Raw genomic sequence first — 15,313 nt, forward strand, 5'->3', positions numbered from 1 at the left:
ACTCTTTAAAAGACTTTACATATCTACTGGGCTGCTAAAAGGAGAATATATTTAGTAAGTCCGAGGAAAAAGTTGCCTCATATAAAACATTTATTTTCTTGGGTACACCTGGGTTTAATTTTCCTAACAGTCCAGTTCAAGTCAACCCAACTTGTGGCTTCCGTTGCTTTCATTAAACAGTTGGGAGACTAGCCCTCAACAAAGCATAAAGATCGCACATTATGTTGTATGCTGTGCTCTGTAAACGGTGAGCATAATTTTCTCACTTATGAGATACTTTCCATGCTGGGCACATACCTCTTGTTACACATTTTACATTGTGCGTGTTCAGGTTTCCATTTACATTTATATGTGAAAAATATTTGGGCTGGCTGATAAACACACAGGGAGAGGAAGGAAATGGATAATTTACCTGAAGCATTTAGTCCGTCACAACCTCTATTATTCCTAGCTACCCCATTGGAGTAGAAAGAGGAGGCAAATGTCCCCTTTAAAGAGACACTTTATTCAAGACATGACTGGCTTTGGTGCAGTGACTACACTCGCGGGAGCAATTGTCGTGCCGGGCGATGTTGTGTGTAGGCAGACCTCCAGGGATATGATTCTTAGCCGTCTCTCCCCGCCACCATCTGTCGTGCAATATATTTCCTACAAAATCGTATTCAAGCGTGGAATTGAAATTTGTATCATTACCAGTAGTTTCCTACGAGTAAGATACTTGCTGGACATGTCAAAGAACATCAGAATATTTTTGAAATTCAAATCACCTACCAGTCCTTTTAATCAGACCGTCCCCCACCCTCTTAGGGCATCGTGAACAGCCTCCGTCTTAGGAGATGGACCAGCGTTATTGAGTCAGTCATTCTGGTGAGGGTTTGGCCTTCATTGCCCTCATGGTTGCAGAAGGCTTGACCAGGATTCTTGGCGTGGGATGAGTGTCCTCCTGGGGAGAGACTGAGTCAGGAGGAACCGGTGGAGGTCAGTAAGAGCCAGAGTTCTTTGCGAAAAGGCCAGCCGGGCGCGGGGAGTGACCAGATACACACTCCTAGGTGGGAAGGGAGAGAAGAGACAGAGAGCCGATTAAAGTGGAGGCTGGTCAGAAACAACCAGGGAGGGTGAGGGACAACTTCTGTGACCACCCCCCCCCCCCACCCAGTGGTGTTTTCCATAGTGCAAAATGGGAAGGGTGGTTTGGACTCCTCTGAAGATTTGGAATTGAGCCAGATAGTCCTCAGCTTTTCTGCTGGTTGAAATCTTTAAGAGGAACGGAGACTCTCTGAAGTCATCTGAAGCAGTCAGGTCTGGTTATAAGGATCTATGGCAGGAATCTCACACAGGTCACCTAGAACCCCAGGAACAGTCACACATTTGAGCCCCATGGAGCTGAAAATGTCACTCGGGGGGGAAAAAGATGCCTATCACTGGGGCTCTAAGACAGCTGGAACTTCTATCTTCCCGCTGCCTCTGGGCACGAATGTAGTTCACTTCTCTCTCCGATCCAGTTTTGGCTTCTACTCTCACCACCAATTGCTTATCTGTCATTGTTTGTCGCAAGTTCAAAGTCTCACCAAGCAAGGGTAGTGTTGGTTTAGTTGGTTGGTTTAGTTGGTTGGTGCTGTCCAGCAAGTAGGTGGACTGATCTTTGATCAAGTGCCCAGCTCTGGCTATCGCGGGGAGGTCACATGGCATCTGTGTGGTGACGGATGGGACCTGAGACCCATTCTGAGACCTGATGGACCCAAACACCACAGCCCAATAAGCCACGATATGTGTCACTGCCAGGTTAACCTATGGCCTCAAATGCTGTTTATACCTTATAATTTGTTGGATTTTCTTTCTAAACCCCCTTAATTTCATTACTGCTTCTCAAGGATCAAACTTCAACCTTATTCCTTGGCATGGAAATCCTTAGTAATCCGGCCTCAAACTACTTTCCTAACCTCCTCTTTCAAAAATGTTTTACTCCAACTTCTATTGTCTTGAATTACTCTCTATGAGTTTCTTTACCTGTCATATCCTGCTCCTGAACCTGTGTGTGTGTGTGTGTGTGTGTGTGTGTGTGTGTGTGTGTGTGTGTGATAGGAACAGGGCTAGATTTGGCCTTAATAAAACTGCTGGAGAGCAGAGGAGCCTGCTCTGTGATATCGGATGAATCACTGTTTCTCTCTGGGCCACTGTCTCATTTAGAGAATACACTGAGTTACAGCATTTTATCTGGTTTTCTTCCTCTCATCCGTGCCGTAGAGCTGAGCCAGTGACAGACTCAGCCTCTTTCTTTTCTTTTTTTCTGAAGCCTTTGCATTTAAAGTCTCAGCTTTTCTTGAAAGTTCATTATGTCCTGTAATCCACTCCCCACCTTCCTGCATGCCCTAACGTGGCTGTGAAGTGCAGAGGCAGGGTGGCCAGTTAGTGGGTCCTGTCCTGTGAATCTACAGCTTTCCATCCATATTGAGCTCCTGGTCCTCTAATATGCCTGCTTCTAAGGCATACATGAGGAGAGCAGTCTGAGCCCTGGTCAAACTCGTGAGCCCCCTTCCGGGTACCCGAGCTGTTTGGCACTTAGCTCATTTCCCACCAAGAATCATTCTTGACTCCTATCATTGGACTGACACCCTTGAGTCACTGGTTTTGTCCTCCTGATCCTCCAGTTCAAGACCACCAGACACATCATCCGTTGTCTTGGCAGAAGGCTAAAAAAATTTATGGGAACTCAGTAGCCTGATCTTCCATCATGTTTTTCCCATGGATTAATTACATAAGAAAAGAAAAAATGAACATACAAGGTAAGGAAAGCAAGGAGAATGAGGTTAAGAGAAGCAGAGGGGGAGCTGGAAGGAATAAGAAAGAGATAAGGAAGGGGCGCCTGGGTGGCTCATTCAGTTAAGCATCCGACCTTGGCTCAGGTCATGATCTCCTGGTTTGTGAGTTCAAGCCCCACGTCAGGCTCTGTGCTGACACCTCAGAGCCTGGATCCTGGTTCAGATTCTGTGTCTCCCTCTCTTCCTGCCCCTCCCTGGCTCACTCTCTGTCTCTCTCTGTCTCTAAAATAAGTAAACATTAAAAAAAAGTTTTTTTTAAAGGAGGAGGGGAAGGGGGTGGAGACAGCAGAAGACAAAGCGGCAGAAGAGGAAGGAGGGTGGGAGCATCGTGAAAACGGGTTGTTGCCAAATGAGACATTTTTCTCAATCGGTCGTCCATGGCTGCCGCTGTTTACACTCATCCACTAAGTGACTATTCATCTGGACTCCTTTCCTTCTCCTGCCAATCGCTTTGTGGAGTGGGGGCACCCCGGCACACGGAGCCGGTTGGCACACGTTGGAAAGAAGCCACGAACAGAAGAGGAGATGCTACTTTCGTCCGGGAGGAGCAAGAAACGGGTGATGGCGGAGGTGGCAGTGACCGAGCTCAGCAAGATGGGAGGATTCGTTAAGCAAATAGGTGGCCTCTGTGGCCGAGGAGACGGCCTGCAACGTGACGAGCTGATAAACCGAGGCAACAACGTGGAAGCATCTCAGGAACGCGACGCTGAGCCACAAAAGCCAGACACAAGAAGCAGGAGACATGCTTGCGACCCTGTTTCTGTGAAGATGAACAGGCAAAAAGTGTCTATGGTTTTCGAAGCTGAAAAGTGATTGCCTGGGATTACAGGGGAGTAGTGTGTGGGAAGGGGCACACGAGAACTTTCTGGGAGGTTGTAAGTTTGTCCTGTGCCAATTTGGAGAGTAAATGAGAGTATACATATGTAAACGCTTGTCAAGGTGCATGCTTGTGACTTTTGCATTTTACCATATAAAAATATACTGCAATTAAAAAGAAAAAAAGCTAGGGGCGCCTGGGTGGCTCGGTCGGTTAAGTGTCCGACTTCGGCTCAGGTCATGATCTCACGGTCCGTGAGTTCGAGCCCCGCGTCAGGCTCTGTGCTGACAGCTCAGAGCCTGGAGCCTGTTTCAGATTCTGTGTCTCCCTCTCTCTCTGCCCCTCCCCTGTTCATGCTCTGTCTCTCTCTGTCTCAAAAATAAATAAACGTTAAAAAAAATTTAAAAAAAAAAAAAAAAAAAAAAAGAAAAAGAAAAAAAGCTAAGCAGCAGAAAGTATCCATGTAGAACAGTAAATTTAAAATACCAAGGGGCGCCTGGGTGGCTCAGTCGGTTAAGCGTCCGACTTCGGCTCAGGTCACGATCTCGCGGTCCGTGAGTTCGAGCCCCGCGTCAGGCTCTGGGCTGATGGCTCAGAGCCTGGAGCCTGCTTCAGATTCTGTGTCTCCCTCTCTCTCTGACCCTCCCCCATTCATGCTCTGTCTCTCTCTGTCTCAAAAATAAATAAACTTAAAAAAAAATTAAAAAATAAATAAATAAATAAAATAAAATAAAATACCAATACAGGAGGGGCACCTGGGTGGCTCAGTCGGTTGAGCGTCCAACTTCAGCTCAGGTCACGATCTCGCGGTCTGTGAGTTCAAGCCCCGCGTCTGTGCTGACAGCTCAGAGCCTGGAGCCTGTTTCGGATTCTGTGTCTCCCTCTCTCTCTGACCCTCCCCCGTTCAGGCTCTGTCTCTCTCTGTCTCAAAAGTAAATAAACGTTTAAAAAAATACCAATACAGGCAAACAAAGCTTATTAGACCATGGCCCTGATTTTACAATTTATATTACTGTTATTTAAAAGCTTGTTGAAATGCAAAATTAGTCTCTATTAACAACACGTGAATACATGGCCAGTCTGATTTTAAGATGAGATTTAATAAACGTGTACCTTTAAATATTTATTAACTTAAAAATAGGTTACAGGTAATGTTTGTCTCGTGCCTTCTTGGCATCTATTTTCTATGACTTTGGAAAAATTCAAAAATTCAAAAAATGATTTTTATTTATATAAAAAAATTAACAAAAATTGAGACTTTATTTGTTTGAGGGGGGGGAAGTACCCACTATCTTATTCACGACTGTGAACTTGTTTCTAAGAGCCCTCCAGAAATAGCTGAAGAATTCGCTGTGCATGCCAAACTGGCAAAATAAATGTTTAGCTCCTTGAAATATGCACAAAGTGTGTGTTAGTATAAACTTACCTTCCTTGACTGAGTGATGTGAAAATATTGGCTGGAATGATTCATATTTTTTTGGTGAGCCAAAATGTATGCATGAGTATTATTTTAATAAGTAAATTATGTTAACTGTAGTTTGAAATATACCAAAGACATAAACAGTTTCTTTACTGTAACTCTTCTGGACCAGAGGTCGTGACTTTCATCTTGACTCTTATGTTGTTAAGAGAAAATGCTGCAGGGGATCCAGAAAGTTGGTCACAGGCAGAGTGAAATTTAGGGTCCACAACCTGGTAGGCTGTGTGACCTCATGCCTTTGCCTTAACCTTTCTTAGGCACAGTGTCGTCATCTGTAAAAGCCTAACTACCTGTATCTGCCTCGAGGTGCAGCCTGGTGAAGAGTGAATGATATTTCAAGCGGAAAGCGTAAGGTCTGGCGTATAATAGTTGCTCAATAAATGTTTCCCACCTACTTCCTTTCCTGGGGATTCTGTGGTCACTGCGATCCTTGCCTTAGGCTGTAACAGTGGCCACGCTCACCTTTAATAGTTCTGTTCACTTGCTAGCTGGTCATTTCACAAGAAGCAGAGAGGGAGTGATAGTTGGTCAGACAATTCTCCTTGTCCTTGGTGCTAACAAATGCATTCTAGTTGGACAGAGCAGGTTGAAATGAGGGGGTAAAAGTGTCTTGTCTGAACTCAAACTGTTGGGATTTGCCTGGTTGAGGTTCTCTGCTTGTGAATCTGTTACAGGACAGGTTTGTGGATAGTCTTTCTCTAGGTGAATCTTACACCTGGTACCAAAAGATGCTATGCTCTGGACGGGAGATTTGCACTGGCTTCTGGAAACTTGAAGGGACATTAAGAAAAATTAATAGTCTGCCTTGAAGAGCAAGTGAGAGACACTCAGGAGCTTCAGGAAAAGCAGGATCTCGTGGGTTGCTTGTGTGTTCCTCCATGGCTGCCATTCCACTGGGCCCCAAACGACTGCAGAGATGCCCGGGAAAAGCAACTTTTCTGTTTCATTGGCCTTTGGAATTGGTTTGTGACTTATAAACTCAACTTAGAGCGTAATTATGTCATTTTCATCTTCGCAAATGTGGCATGCTCTCGAATCTGAGCTGCAGGGATGGCTTTATGAAATGAAATTGCTCCATAGTTGCTTTAAATGGAAATTGCTGCATCAGCTACACGGCAGTGTCTATTCTGGAAGCTAATTGAAATTGCTCTGGCAGATGCCGGAAACAAATGCTGGGTTACATTAGCTTATGGGGGTCACTTTCTCCACTGTGTCACATGTTAAACTTGTCACACTGGCTTGGATTCTAAAAAAGAGCACAGGGCTGGGAGAAAGGGAATTTGGCCACTGCCTTCCATACAGTACATACTTCTGGTGGCATTCCAGTTCTGTCTGGGACAGATATGTGCCTTGTGCAATAGCAATCCCTTTACCCCTTAACCACCACACAGGTTTATTGACATAAATCCAATGTGAGAATGTTTAAAAGACAAAACTTACTGGGCAAGCGAGCCGTTCAACTTTGAATATTGATTTTGTCATTATATCCATATTTATTTAGTCTTTTATTCAACCAAACATTTATGGAGTGCCTAACAATGGCTACATTTTATTGAATGCTTAGAATAGGCCAGAACCCTCTTTTTACGTGTTAACCAGTTTAATCCTCACCATAGCCCTATAATCTCTGTTTTGTAGCTAAAGAAACTGATATAACAGAGGCAAAGAGGTTAAGTGACGTGCTGGACATTGGAGCGTTCTGAATACGCTGGGCACTGCTGGATGTTAGGAGCCCACAGATCGATAAGTTCCAGCTGAAGTGCGATGCCATTAACATCTAGCTGAAGGGAGAACGAGAACAGAGAAACCTGGCCTCTGTTTAAGCCGAAAGATGGAGAAATGGCTGAGTGCTGGGGGAGCCCCGTGGAGGGACACCTGATAGCACTTCAGGCTCAACGGTGGGACGTGGGGCAGATTCCAAGAGGATCGGCGGGGCGGTGGGGCTAAATGGAGCCTGGGGCATAGACTGGGCAGCCGGTTTGGGAACCAGCTGCACCTACGAGAGTTTCGACATCAGTGGTGAAGATACCAGAAGCAAAACAAGCGATCAGGGACTGAACACACAGGGCAAGGTGAGGTCAGAGACTCGGGGAGATGGTCCACCCCCATCAGCCAGATGTGAGGAGACAAAGGGCACTGCTCATACTCAGTCCTTAGCAGGAGCCAGCTATCTAGTCAACCTGGAAAGCTTTAGTTTCTGCTGAATCCTGGAACCAGTTACCCACTTGGCCAGTGGGAGGCCTCCCCTCAGAGTACCTGGTCATGTTAGGAGTGCAGAAAGGATATTTATTTAAGTCTTGGTTTTTTTATTTGAGAGAGAGGCAGCACAAGTTGGGGAGTGGCAGAGAGAGAAAGAGATCGGGGGAGGGAGAGAGAGAGAATCCCAAACAGGCTCTCCACCACCAGCACGTAGCCCGACTCAGTGCTCGAACTCATAAAACTGAGATCACGACCTGACCCGAAACCAAGAGTCGGATGCTTCACCGACTGAGCTACCCAGGCACTTCCAGAAAGGATATTGAAAGAAACCATCCAAGCTGGTTCTTAGGAGCATTGCATTTCTCACTAAGTCATTTGAACAACACATGTCTACTTAGGGGATTCATCTGTTCATAGTATTGTGTTCCTTTCGTACATTCCGATGGTTCACCAATGTTTTTAAGTTGCCTTATCTATTGAGGAGAATGTGTCTCTACCTAGGAAGTGGAAACTCTTAGTAAACAAACAAAACAGTAAAAGGAGATGCCTCCACACCGTTCATAAATGACACCCTCTCCATCCTTATTCAAAAGAAATAGGAAATCTAAAAGGAAAACAATAAAAAAAAAACACCATGTGCTTGAAAGGAATGAAGTACTTAAGTGAACACTGAGTTTACATCCGAATTTCCTAGCAGCCACGCTAAAAAGGGAAATGCATTGGGTTATTTAGTTCTGATATCCTGACAGAAAAGAAGCACACACCTGGATCTGGAGAGAAGCTTTCCTGACCTGCATTCGTGGTGGATGTACTGCTCCTAAGCAAACAGTTAAGTCAAGATGCTCCCTGATGCTCCAAAAGTCACCCATTAGTACAAGAGATCCTTGCTTTCTGCCTCCAAATAAATGAATTGGAGGGGGCGGGCTTGTACCGTTTCTGCTTAGCTGTGATTTCTGTGCGGGAAGAAATGCTCCTTCGGAAGTTCTTGAGAAACATGGCCAGCGGTCAGGAGAAACCTGCGAGGTGGTCCCAAGAGTGTTCGGGCCATAGTCATTGTTAGCCAGTGGTCTAGGGAGGCCTTACACCGTGGCGCTAGGCTTCCGGACAAAGGCGCATGCCATCTAGTGGTGAGTACCCCTAAATGACTAGCACCCAGATCCTTCAGGGTCTCCAAGCCCCTGCAGATGAGCCTGAGAGATCTATTAGAGCAGGTCCGGTGGAGTCCCAGTCGACTGAGGGAAGCTTCAGCTGTGTTCTCTGCCCCTTAATGGTTTAGTGAAGATACATTATTACCATCTGAGTTGTTACGGATTCTGTATGAAGTAGAACGTATTTCATCAAAATCAGTGGGATGTTGGTTTCATCCTTGGAGCCACGTATGACCCTTACTGGAAAGAGCAGGTGCACTGCTCTTCCTCTTTCCCGTGCAGCCCCACGAATCTCATTCCTTCCTTCCTCTACGTCAGCAACGTGGAGCTCTCTCCTGCCTAGTTCGCTTACCCTTTCCCTTCTCTGTGCCTTACTGCTGTTAGGACACCCGAGCCACCGCAGTGGACCGCTTTCCTGCTTTCGTTCCGCTCTCGCAATGAAAACCACGGCACTTACGGCGCACCGATTATGGGCAAAGCCTGGGCAGGAGTTCTACCGGCAAGGAATTCACAGTGTGGGGGCAATGAGACACAGGCCTAACGAATTGAGCTTCAAGGCAGAAGTAGTAAATGCCCTAAGAGGCCTACAGTCCTTCCGGAAGGACCCAGAGGGGTTCCGTGAAGGAGGCTGTGTTCTAGAAGCCGGGCCCCCTTACCAGTGTGCTGGGCGTAGGGTGTCGCTGACCTAAGCCGCCTGCCGGAGGACGTGGCCAGCCAGAGATCGCCAGCGGCTCGGTTCACCTCGTGGGCTGGGAAAGTAGCGTCAGTTCCCACGCGCGTCCAGATGGAGAGACCGTGAGTACGCTCGCTCACCAACGGGTTAGGTTTGGACGCTGGGGTTGCATGTGTAAGGAGGAGTTTGAGGGGAGACAAGGATCGAAGAAGGAACCGGGTGCATTTGCGTGTTTGCGGGTGTTTGCGTGGAAGGGAGCAGTGGGCCATAAGGCTGAAAAGATGGATCAGAACGTCGTCACGGAGGGTCTTGTGTGCCAGGCTGCTGAGTATGAATTGTATTCTGGAGTCTGGGTGGTCGGCGAAGGCTTATGTGATGCGGAGTGCTACGATCTGAGTGAGGCTTCTTGAGTATCTACCTGTACTTGTTGGGTTAAAAAGGAGAAAGAGGCTGGAGGTAAGAAGTCTCAGGGAAAGACTGTGAAATTTTAGATCTGAGAAGTAAGGAAGGGTGAACTGTCAAAGGCACCAGGCATGGTTTTCTGTCTGTCATCCCTGTGGCCCAACTGCCTTTGTTCCCTTCATAGTCCACATAGCAGGAAGGTGACCCCACAACAGCCCTTGTTCAGGAGACCAACCCGAAATGCATACGGTCGCTTGGTCACAATCTCATATTCTCCAGCGGACGGTCTAGCCTGGTTTAATTAGCTGCCCTGGATTGTGGGATTATGGTTTATAAGCATGACCGCACTGTGTGTGTGTGCACATATGGGGTGGGGGGGGGCAATCAAGAGGGGTCTGTGTGAGCTGCACAGACCCCCCCAGAATTTGCCTGCCTACTACTCTTAATGCTTATGTACCTATTCTCCTCCAATGATTCCTCACGCACACCCACAGTAGGAATAACGAATCGTTAGCCACATAGGACAAATTATTTCAGTGTTAAAGATCATTCTAATACCAAAGGATTTTGACACAAAAATTGTACGTCTGTATTTGAGGACATCTGCTATGCTACCAAACTGTAGCGAATATTAAACTAGCGTCATAAGAGGTGGCCCGCTTTCTCCCCCACTGTAGCATATATGGGACGGAATAGGGGAGGTGGAATAATCTGATGTTACCTTTGCCATTTCCATGGTATATTTGCCTGTTAGAACATTTGCACTGAAGAAAATAATATACCTCCGCAGCTCCTTGCGAGAACTCTTCCTGAAAACAGAGGATGTTGGGGGAAGAAAATAAGCTTTTGCTCACTGTAACTCTAACCTCATTATGCCTAGTGTATCCGAAAACTCAAGATCTCAAAGGGCCATTAAATTTAAGTAAGATTGAACACATTAGAGAAATGAAGAATTGGCAAATGGTAGATGCCAGTTAAGATGTTTCAGTTAGAAATTTAACCGAGGGCGCATACATTTGCTTTTTTTATTGTATTTATTTCCTGGGCACATTTGTTTCACGTTCCAAATTTTTGTAATTCTGAAATCAAAGGGAGAACATTGAAACCCTTCCAGCTAGGCTCGTAAGGAACCTAAAAAGTGGAACTTGGCCGGCAGGCCTAAGCAGTGGTCCTGGCTGGGCCATGCACACCTCCCCACCCCCCAGGGCGAGTGGAAATACTCCAGGAACACAGGCCACGGGAACCACGCCTCATCCTCCTGGAGCATCCGATTGGCTTGGTGTGAAGTAATTAAAAACATTATTTTTATGTTAATGAAAAAGGGCAGATAATGAAAAAAAATTCAAGAACTTCCTTTTTTATTGTTTTATTATTATTTTTCTTTTTACTTAAAACCTGCCTATTTAGGGCAATTCTCCTCTGGCTGGGCACCTAGTCATTGCAGGGAAGTGGAGGGAGTGATGTCGGAGGGCAGTTAGAATGAAGGTCAAGTACAAAGACCAAGAGAAATGGGTAACTTCTTTCCAGACCCGTTGTTCCATTGGTGAGCGTTTCAGGTGGGGGCTGGAGGGGCCGTGTGACTGTGGGTGACTATCCCTTGCCTTCCAAGGGCTCGGGGTCTCTTGGGACCATAGGCTCAATCCGCTAAGGTTTTGTGGTTAACACGGATGTGGTGCTCCCACCGTTTGGGCTTTTAGTCATTGCGATAAATGCTGTTGTTTCCCTTTTTTATGCTTTCCTGATGTTCAAATCACTCAGTCTTAGGGCTGGAGGGGGCTTGTGGCCCATCAAGTCTAGCCTCCACTTTGCAGGACCCAGTCTGGCTGAAAGAACTCAATTTATTTGGGGAGTTCTGAAACTACTTGCCTTACTTATTAAGTCACACATTTATTTGTCAAATTATTTGTTAGGCTAGGAATCTGGTTTTCCTAGCTCCCGGTCTTAATTCTTTTGAGAAAATCAAAGTATAGATCTAGGGAAATGTTAAGGCTCAGAAGCAGTCTTAGCTGATTAGAGTTCCTTCATATCTGGAGCCTTGTCCCGAACCTCTGGCAAACCACAGCCTTGCTCACAGCTGATGCTTAGATAGCTCAGGACTTAAGAATTTTTTAAGGGTCGTTAAAAACAAGAATAAAGATGAACATGTGGCAGAGATTACATGTGGCTTCAAAATCTGAAATGTTTACTATTTGGGTCTTTACTCAAAAAGGTGGCAGATCCCTAAGGCACGGTGGCCAGCTAATGTAACCCCAAATCCAGTCACAGCCTTTCTCACAGAACTCCTCTTTAGTTCCAGGCAGGGGGGGCTCGGCCAGGTGATCACAAATGATTAAACTAGTCACAACAATCCTGTTTGTATCTCCTGTTTTACAGTTAAAAGTAGCCATGAGACTTCGTTCTGACCTACAAGGCCTGGAAGTCTAATGATGAGGCAAAAGGTAGCTGTTTGGGGAAAGCTTTTGCTTTTCTGACCTATGCATTTGACAGCACGTGTTTCACTTCTTGGACTGTGGTATGATGGCTGGAGTTGCGGCAGCTCTCTTGTTGCCATGAGGAGATAACCAAGAGGATTGCAGTGTCACTGGCCTTAGCATGATTGAACCAATTCCAGCAACCATCTACCTTAAGAGGTTTTGCTGTGTTGAAGAAAATTAAACTCATGTTTCCTGAAGCCACTGCAGCTGTTTTATTTGTTATATCTTCCTAGCGATGGAGGTGCCAGCTAGCCTCGGAAATTTCAATTGCTTCCAGTTTTTATTCGAGGAAATGTTTTCTAGTCAACCTAGAGTTACTTGTTGTTTTCTGATCTGTATTTTTATTCATAATTATCCCACTTCCTTATTACCTCCTCTGATAGAGATTTAGCTTTAGCAATTAGTGTTGCCTTTATGCATTTTAGATAAGCCACATAACCTTGGAAAATTGCCCTTTTAGTTTCCGGAGTTTTAGGATGGGAATAGTAATACCTTACCTTATGAGGTAAGTACTTTGGGGGAAAAAAAAAGTAACGCATAGTAAAGCACTTAACAGAGGGTTTGGTGTGCATAATTTGCACTAACAACTGTGAGTTGTTGTTGTCGTGTTTTGTTGTAATTCTGCTCATCTTCCTCGTCCTTCTTCTGGGTTTCTAATAAAGGAATAAGCATCTTGGGTTCTATATGGAACTCCGTCCCTTTAATAATGATACAAAGGCAGTGGCCTTGGAACTAGCGGGAAATATTTACCTCAGGAGAGGAGACTTTACCTTGAAATTCAGTGTTGGAAATAACCTGAGATTTCTCATCCCTGGATGCAACTTTAATTTGAATATCAACATTGGACAGGTTTGGAGTACAAATAGCAGAAGCAGCATTCCTTTTTCTCTCTGCTTTCAAAAGTTACCCGGGTAAACGGGATAACAATATTTAGGAACGCACCTCACGACCGACGGAAGGCTCTTGCTTATGTTTAACCCAGTTTGATGATCTGAAAGGTGTAGGACGTCACCTGAGCAATCTACGTTTTATGTGGGAATTTTTTATCGTACCAATTGAGATTGCTCATAAAGAATCCTTGGGGTTTTTGACAGGGAAGAGAAGCTATTTAGCAAAATTAGGGACGGGGGAAAAAAGCGCCTCTTTTTAAAATGATGCTTCAAAAGGAGGAATATTTCTATTGCAATAAATTATTTTTTGATTGCCTCTATACCTCTTCCTGCTCCAAATCCCCATTCTGAATGTCATCATTAAACAGTGCCCGATGTGAATATTAATGTGAGTCAGGAGAAGGCTGCCAGCCACACACAATGCATTCAAATGTTGGCTTTACATAATTATCCTTCCTTTTTCCTGTGTTCTTTATGATGCCCGGTCTAGATTTTGCAGTGCTATCTAGTAAATCTGCGGGACAATTTCTTTGTGTTTGGATGGCAGCCTAAAGTATTGCCAGCCTTGTACCTAGATGAAATTTGGCTCAAACGAAAGCAAGCTATTGGCAAAAGTGAAATTTTATTAGAGTTTTAAAGACGCTATTTATATTTGACTGTTTCACTTCTTTTCTGTCCAGATGTTTCCCTGCCTCTAGGTCATTGTTCTACATCTTTGATAAGTGTGGAAGGGTTAATCATAGTGGCCACCGTATCTGAATGCCAAGGATTTGTTCAAAATACTTGCTGAATACTGAATGGAAAGCCTAGAAAAAATATTTTCTCATCGGTGAAAACATATAGTTCTTTGTGCAAGAAAATATTATTGAGGACCAGTAGATATTGCTGATAGATTTGTTTGTTGTTTCCTGAATATTGCCGAGGTTTCTTGAATCTGCTCACAAGCTTGAGGTGAGGGAGAAGGAGGTCCCAAATAGGAGTTGAGAGCTTTCGGCTCCTTTAAAGGACTCTAACCCCGTGGTAGGAATGAATTACACTCTGACATACAGAGCAAACTTGGAAATCCTATTGATAGATCATTATTGATCATCTCTAAGAATTTGTGGGGGGAAATGATCATTTCTACAGTTCTATGATTTGGCAAATGTGTCCCTAATTTTCAAAAATAATAAACTTAATGCTCATTCCAGCTCAGTATAAGTGTCTTAAACTGTATTTTGAGAATTAAGAAAAATGGAAGGAGAAACAGTGGATGATGAGGAGTCAGCATAGATTTGCGCTAAGATTATTTGCTTTAATGGTAGCATTACAGGAGTGTTAGTGAGGGAAGGTCGGTACGATCTATCTGAATTTCAAAAGACATTTGTCAAAGGATCTCAGATGTACTCAAGGCAAACAGAGAAATTTGGTCTATATCACTGGTTTTCAATAATTCATTTGAATACGGGATTGTTCTCAAACAGAAGATCATGAGAAAACGCCATATGCAGAAAAAAAGAAAGAATGAAAGAAAAGGAAAGAAGAGAAAGCAAGGAAAGAAAAAGAAAAAGAGAAAGAGTTGGCTTAGGGAGAAGGGAGACCCCCCTCCCTTTTCTCCCTGTCCCCCTGCCGCCTATGGAACTCATAACTCTCTTTGGAGAATAGAAGGAAAACTACCCACTAATTTGATAGCATCTTTGATTGCGTTCGTTAACTGAATGACCCTACTCAACAGTGCTCATTATTCTATTGATGACATTCTAGAGTGCGTTCTCCAGTGGAAGGTCACAGAGCATTCTCCTCTGTTTCTCATCACCCAAGAAACTTAGAAAATGAGCAAGATATTGGTGATGATCATATCCTGGATATGAAACTATGGAAAATATTAATGTGATGGAAGGCAAAATCAGACTCTAATTGGGTCTCAAAGGGTTAGAATGATAAGGAAGTTCCAATAGGATGAAATTTAATGGGAATAGATGAAAAGCCTTGCATTTAGGTTATTAAAACCAGTCATATATGTACAAGACAGAGGATATAATTTAGCAGTGAGTGTGAGAAAGGTTTGAGGGTTTCAGTTGAACTGAAAGTGAATAGTAGTCAAGCATAGTAAAAGGATGATATGTAGGAGAGGGCAACATATGATCTCCTATTTTTTGATGGTCAGAGCCATGTGAACTATGGTGTTCACTATAGTAATAACAGTTGTTAAGCTCTTGCTCTGTGTCGTGGTGTTTTCTTCTTCAACCTTACATGGACTGTTATCTCTAGGTTTCTGACCACATGGTTTCTTCTCGTTGAGGTGTATGAAGAATCTCTTTCTGCCACTTCTCTTCCAACTTACCCATTGGCAGTGATGTGCTCTGAAATACCTAAGTGCCCCTCCCATCCATGGAAGAGTTTTTAATGAGTTATGACCCTTGGATTTTCTG

This window comes from Panthera onca, chromosome B2, assembly GCF_046562875.1.
Source record: "Panthera onca isolate mPanOnc1 chromosome B2, mPanOnc1 haplotype 2, whole genome shotgun sequence".
NCBI classification, from domain to species: Eukaryota; Metazoa; Chordata; class Mammalia; order Carnivora; family Felidae; genus Panthera; species Panthera onca.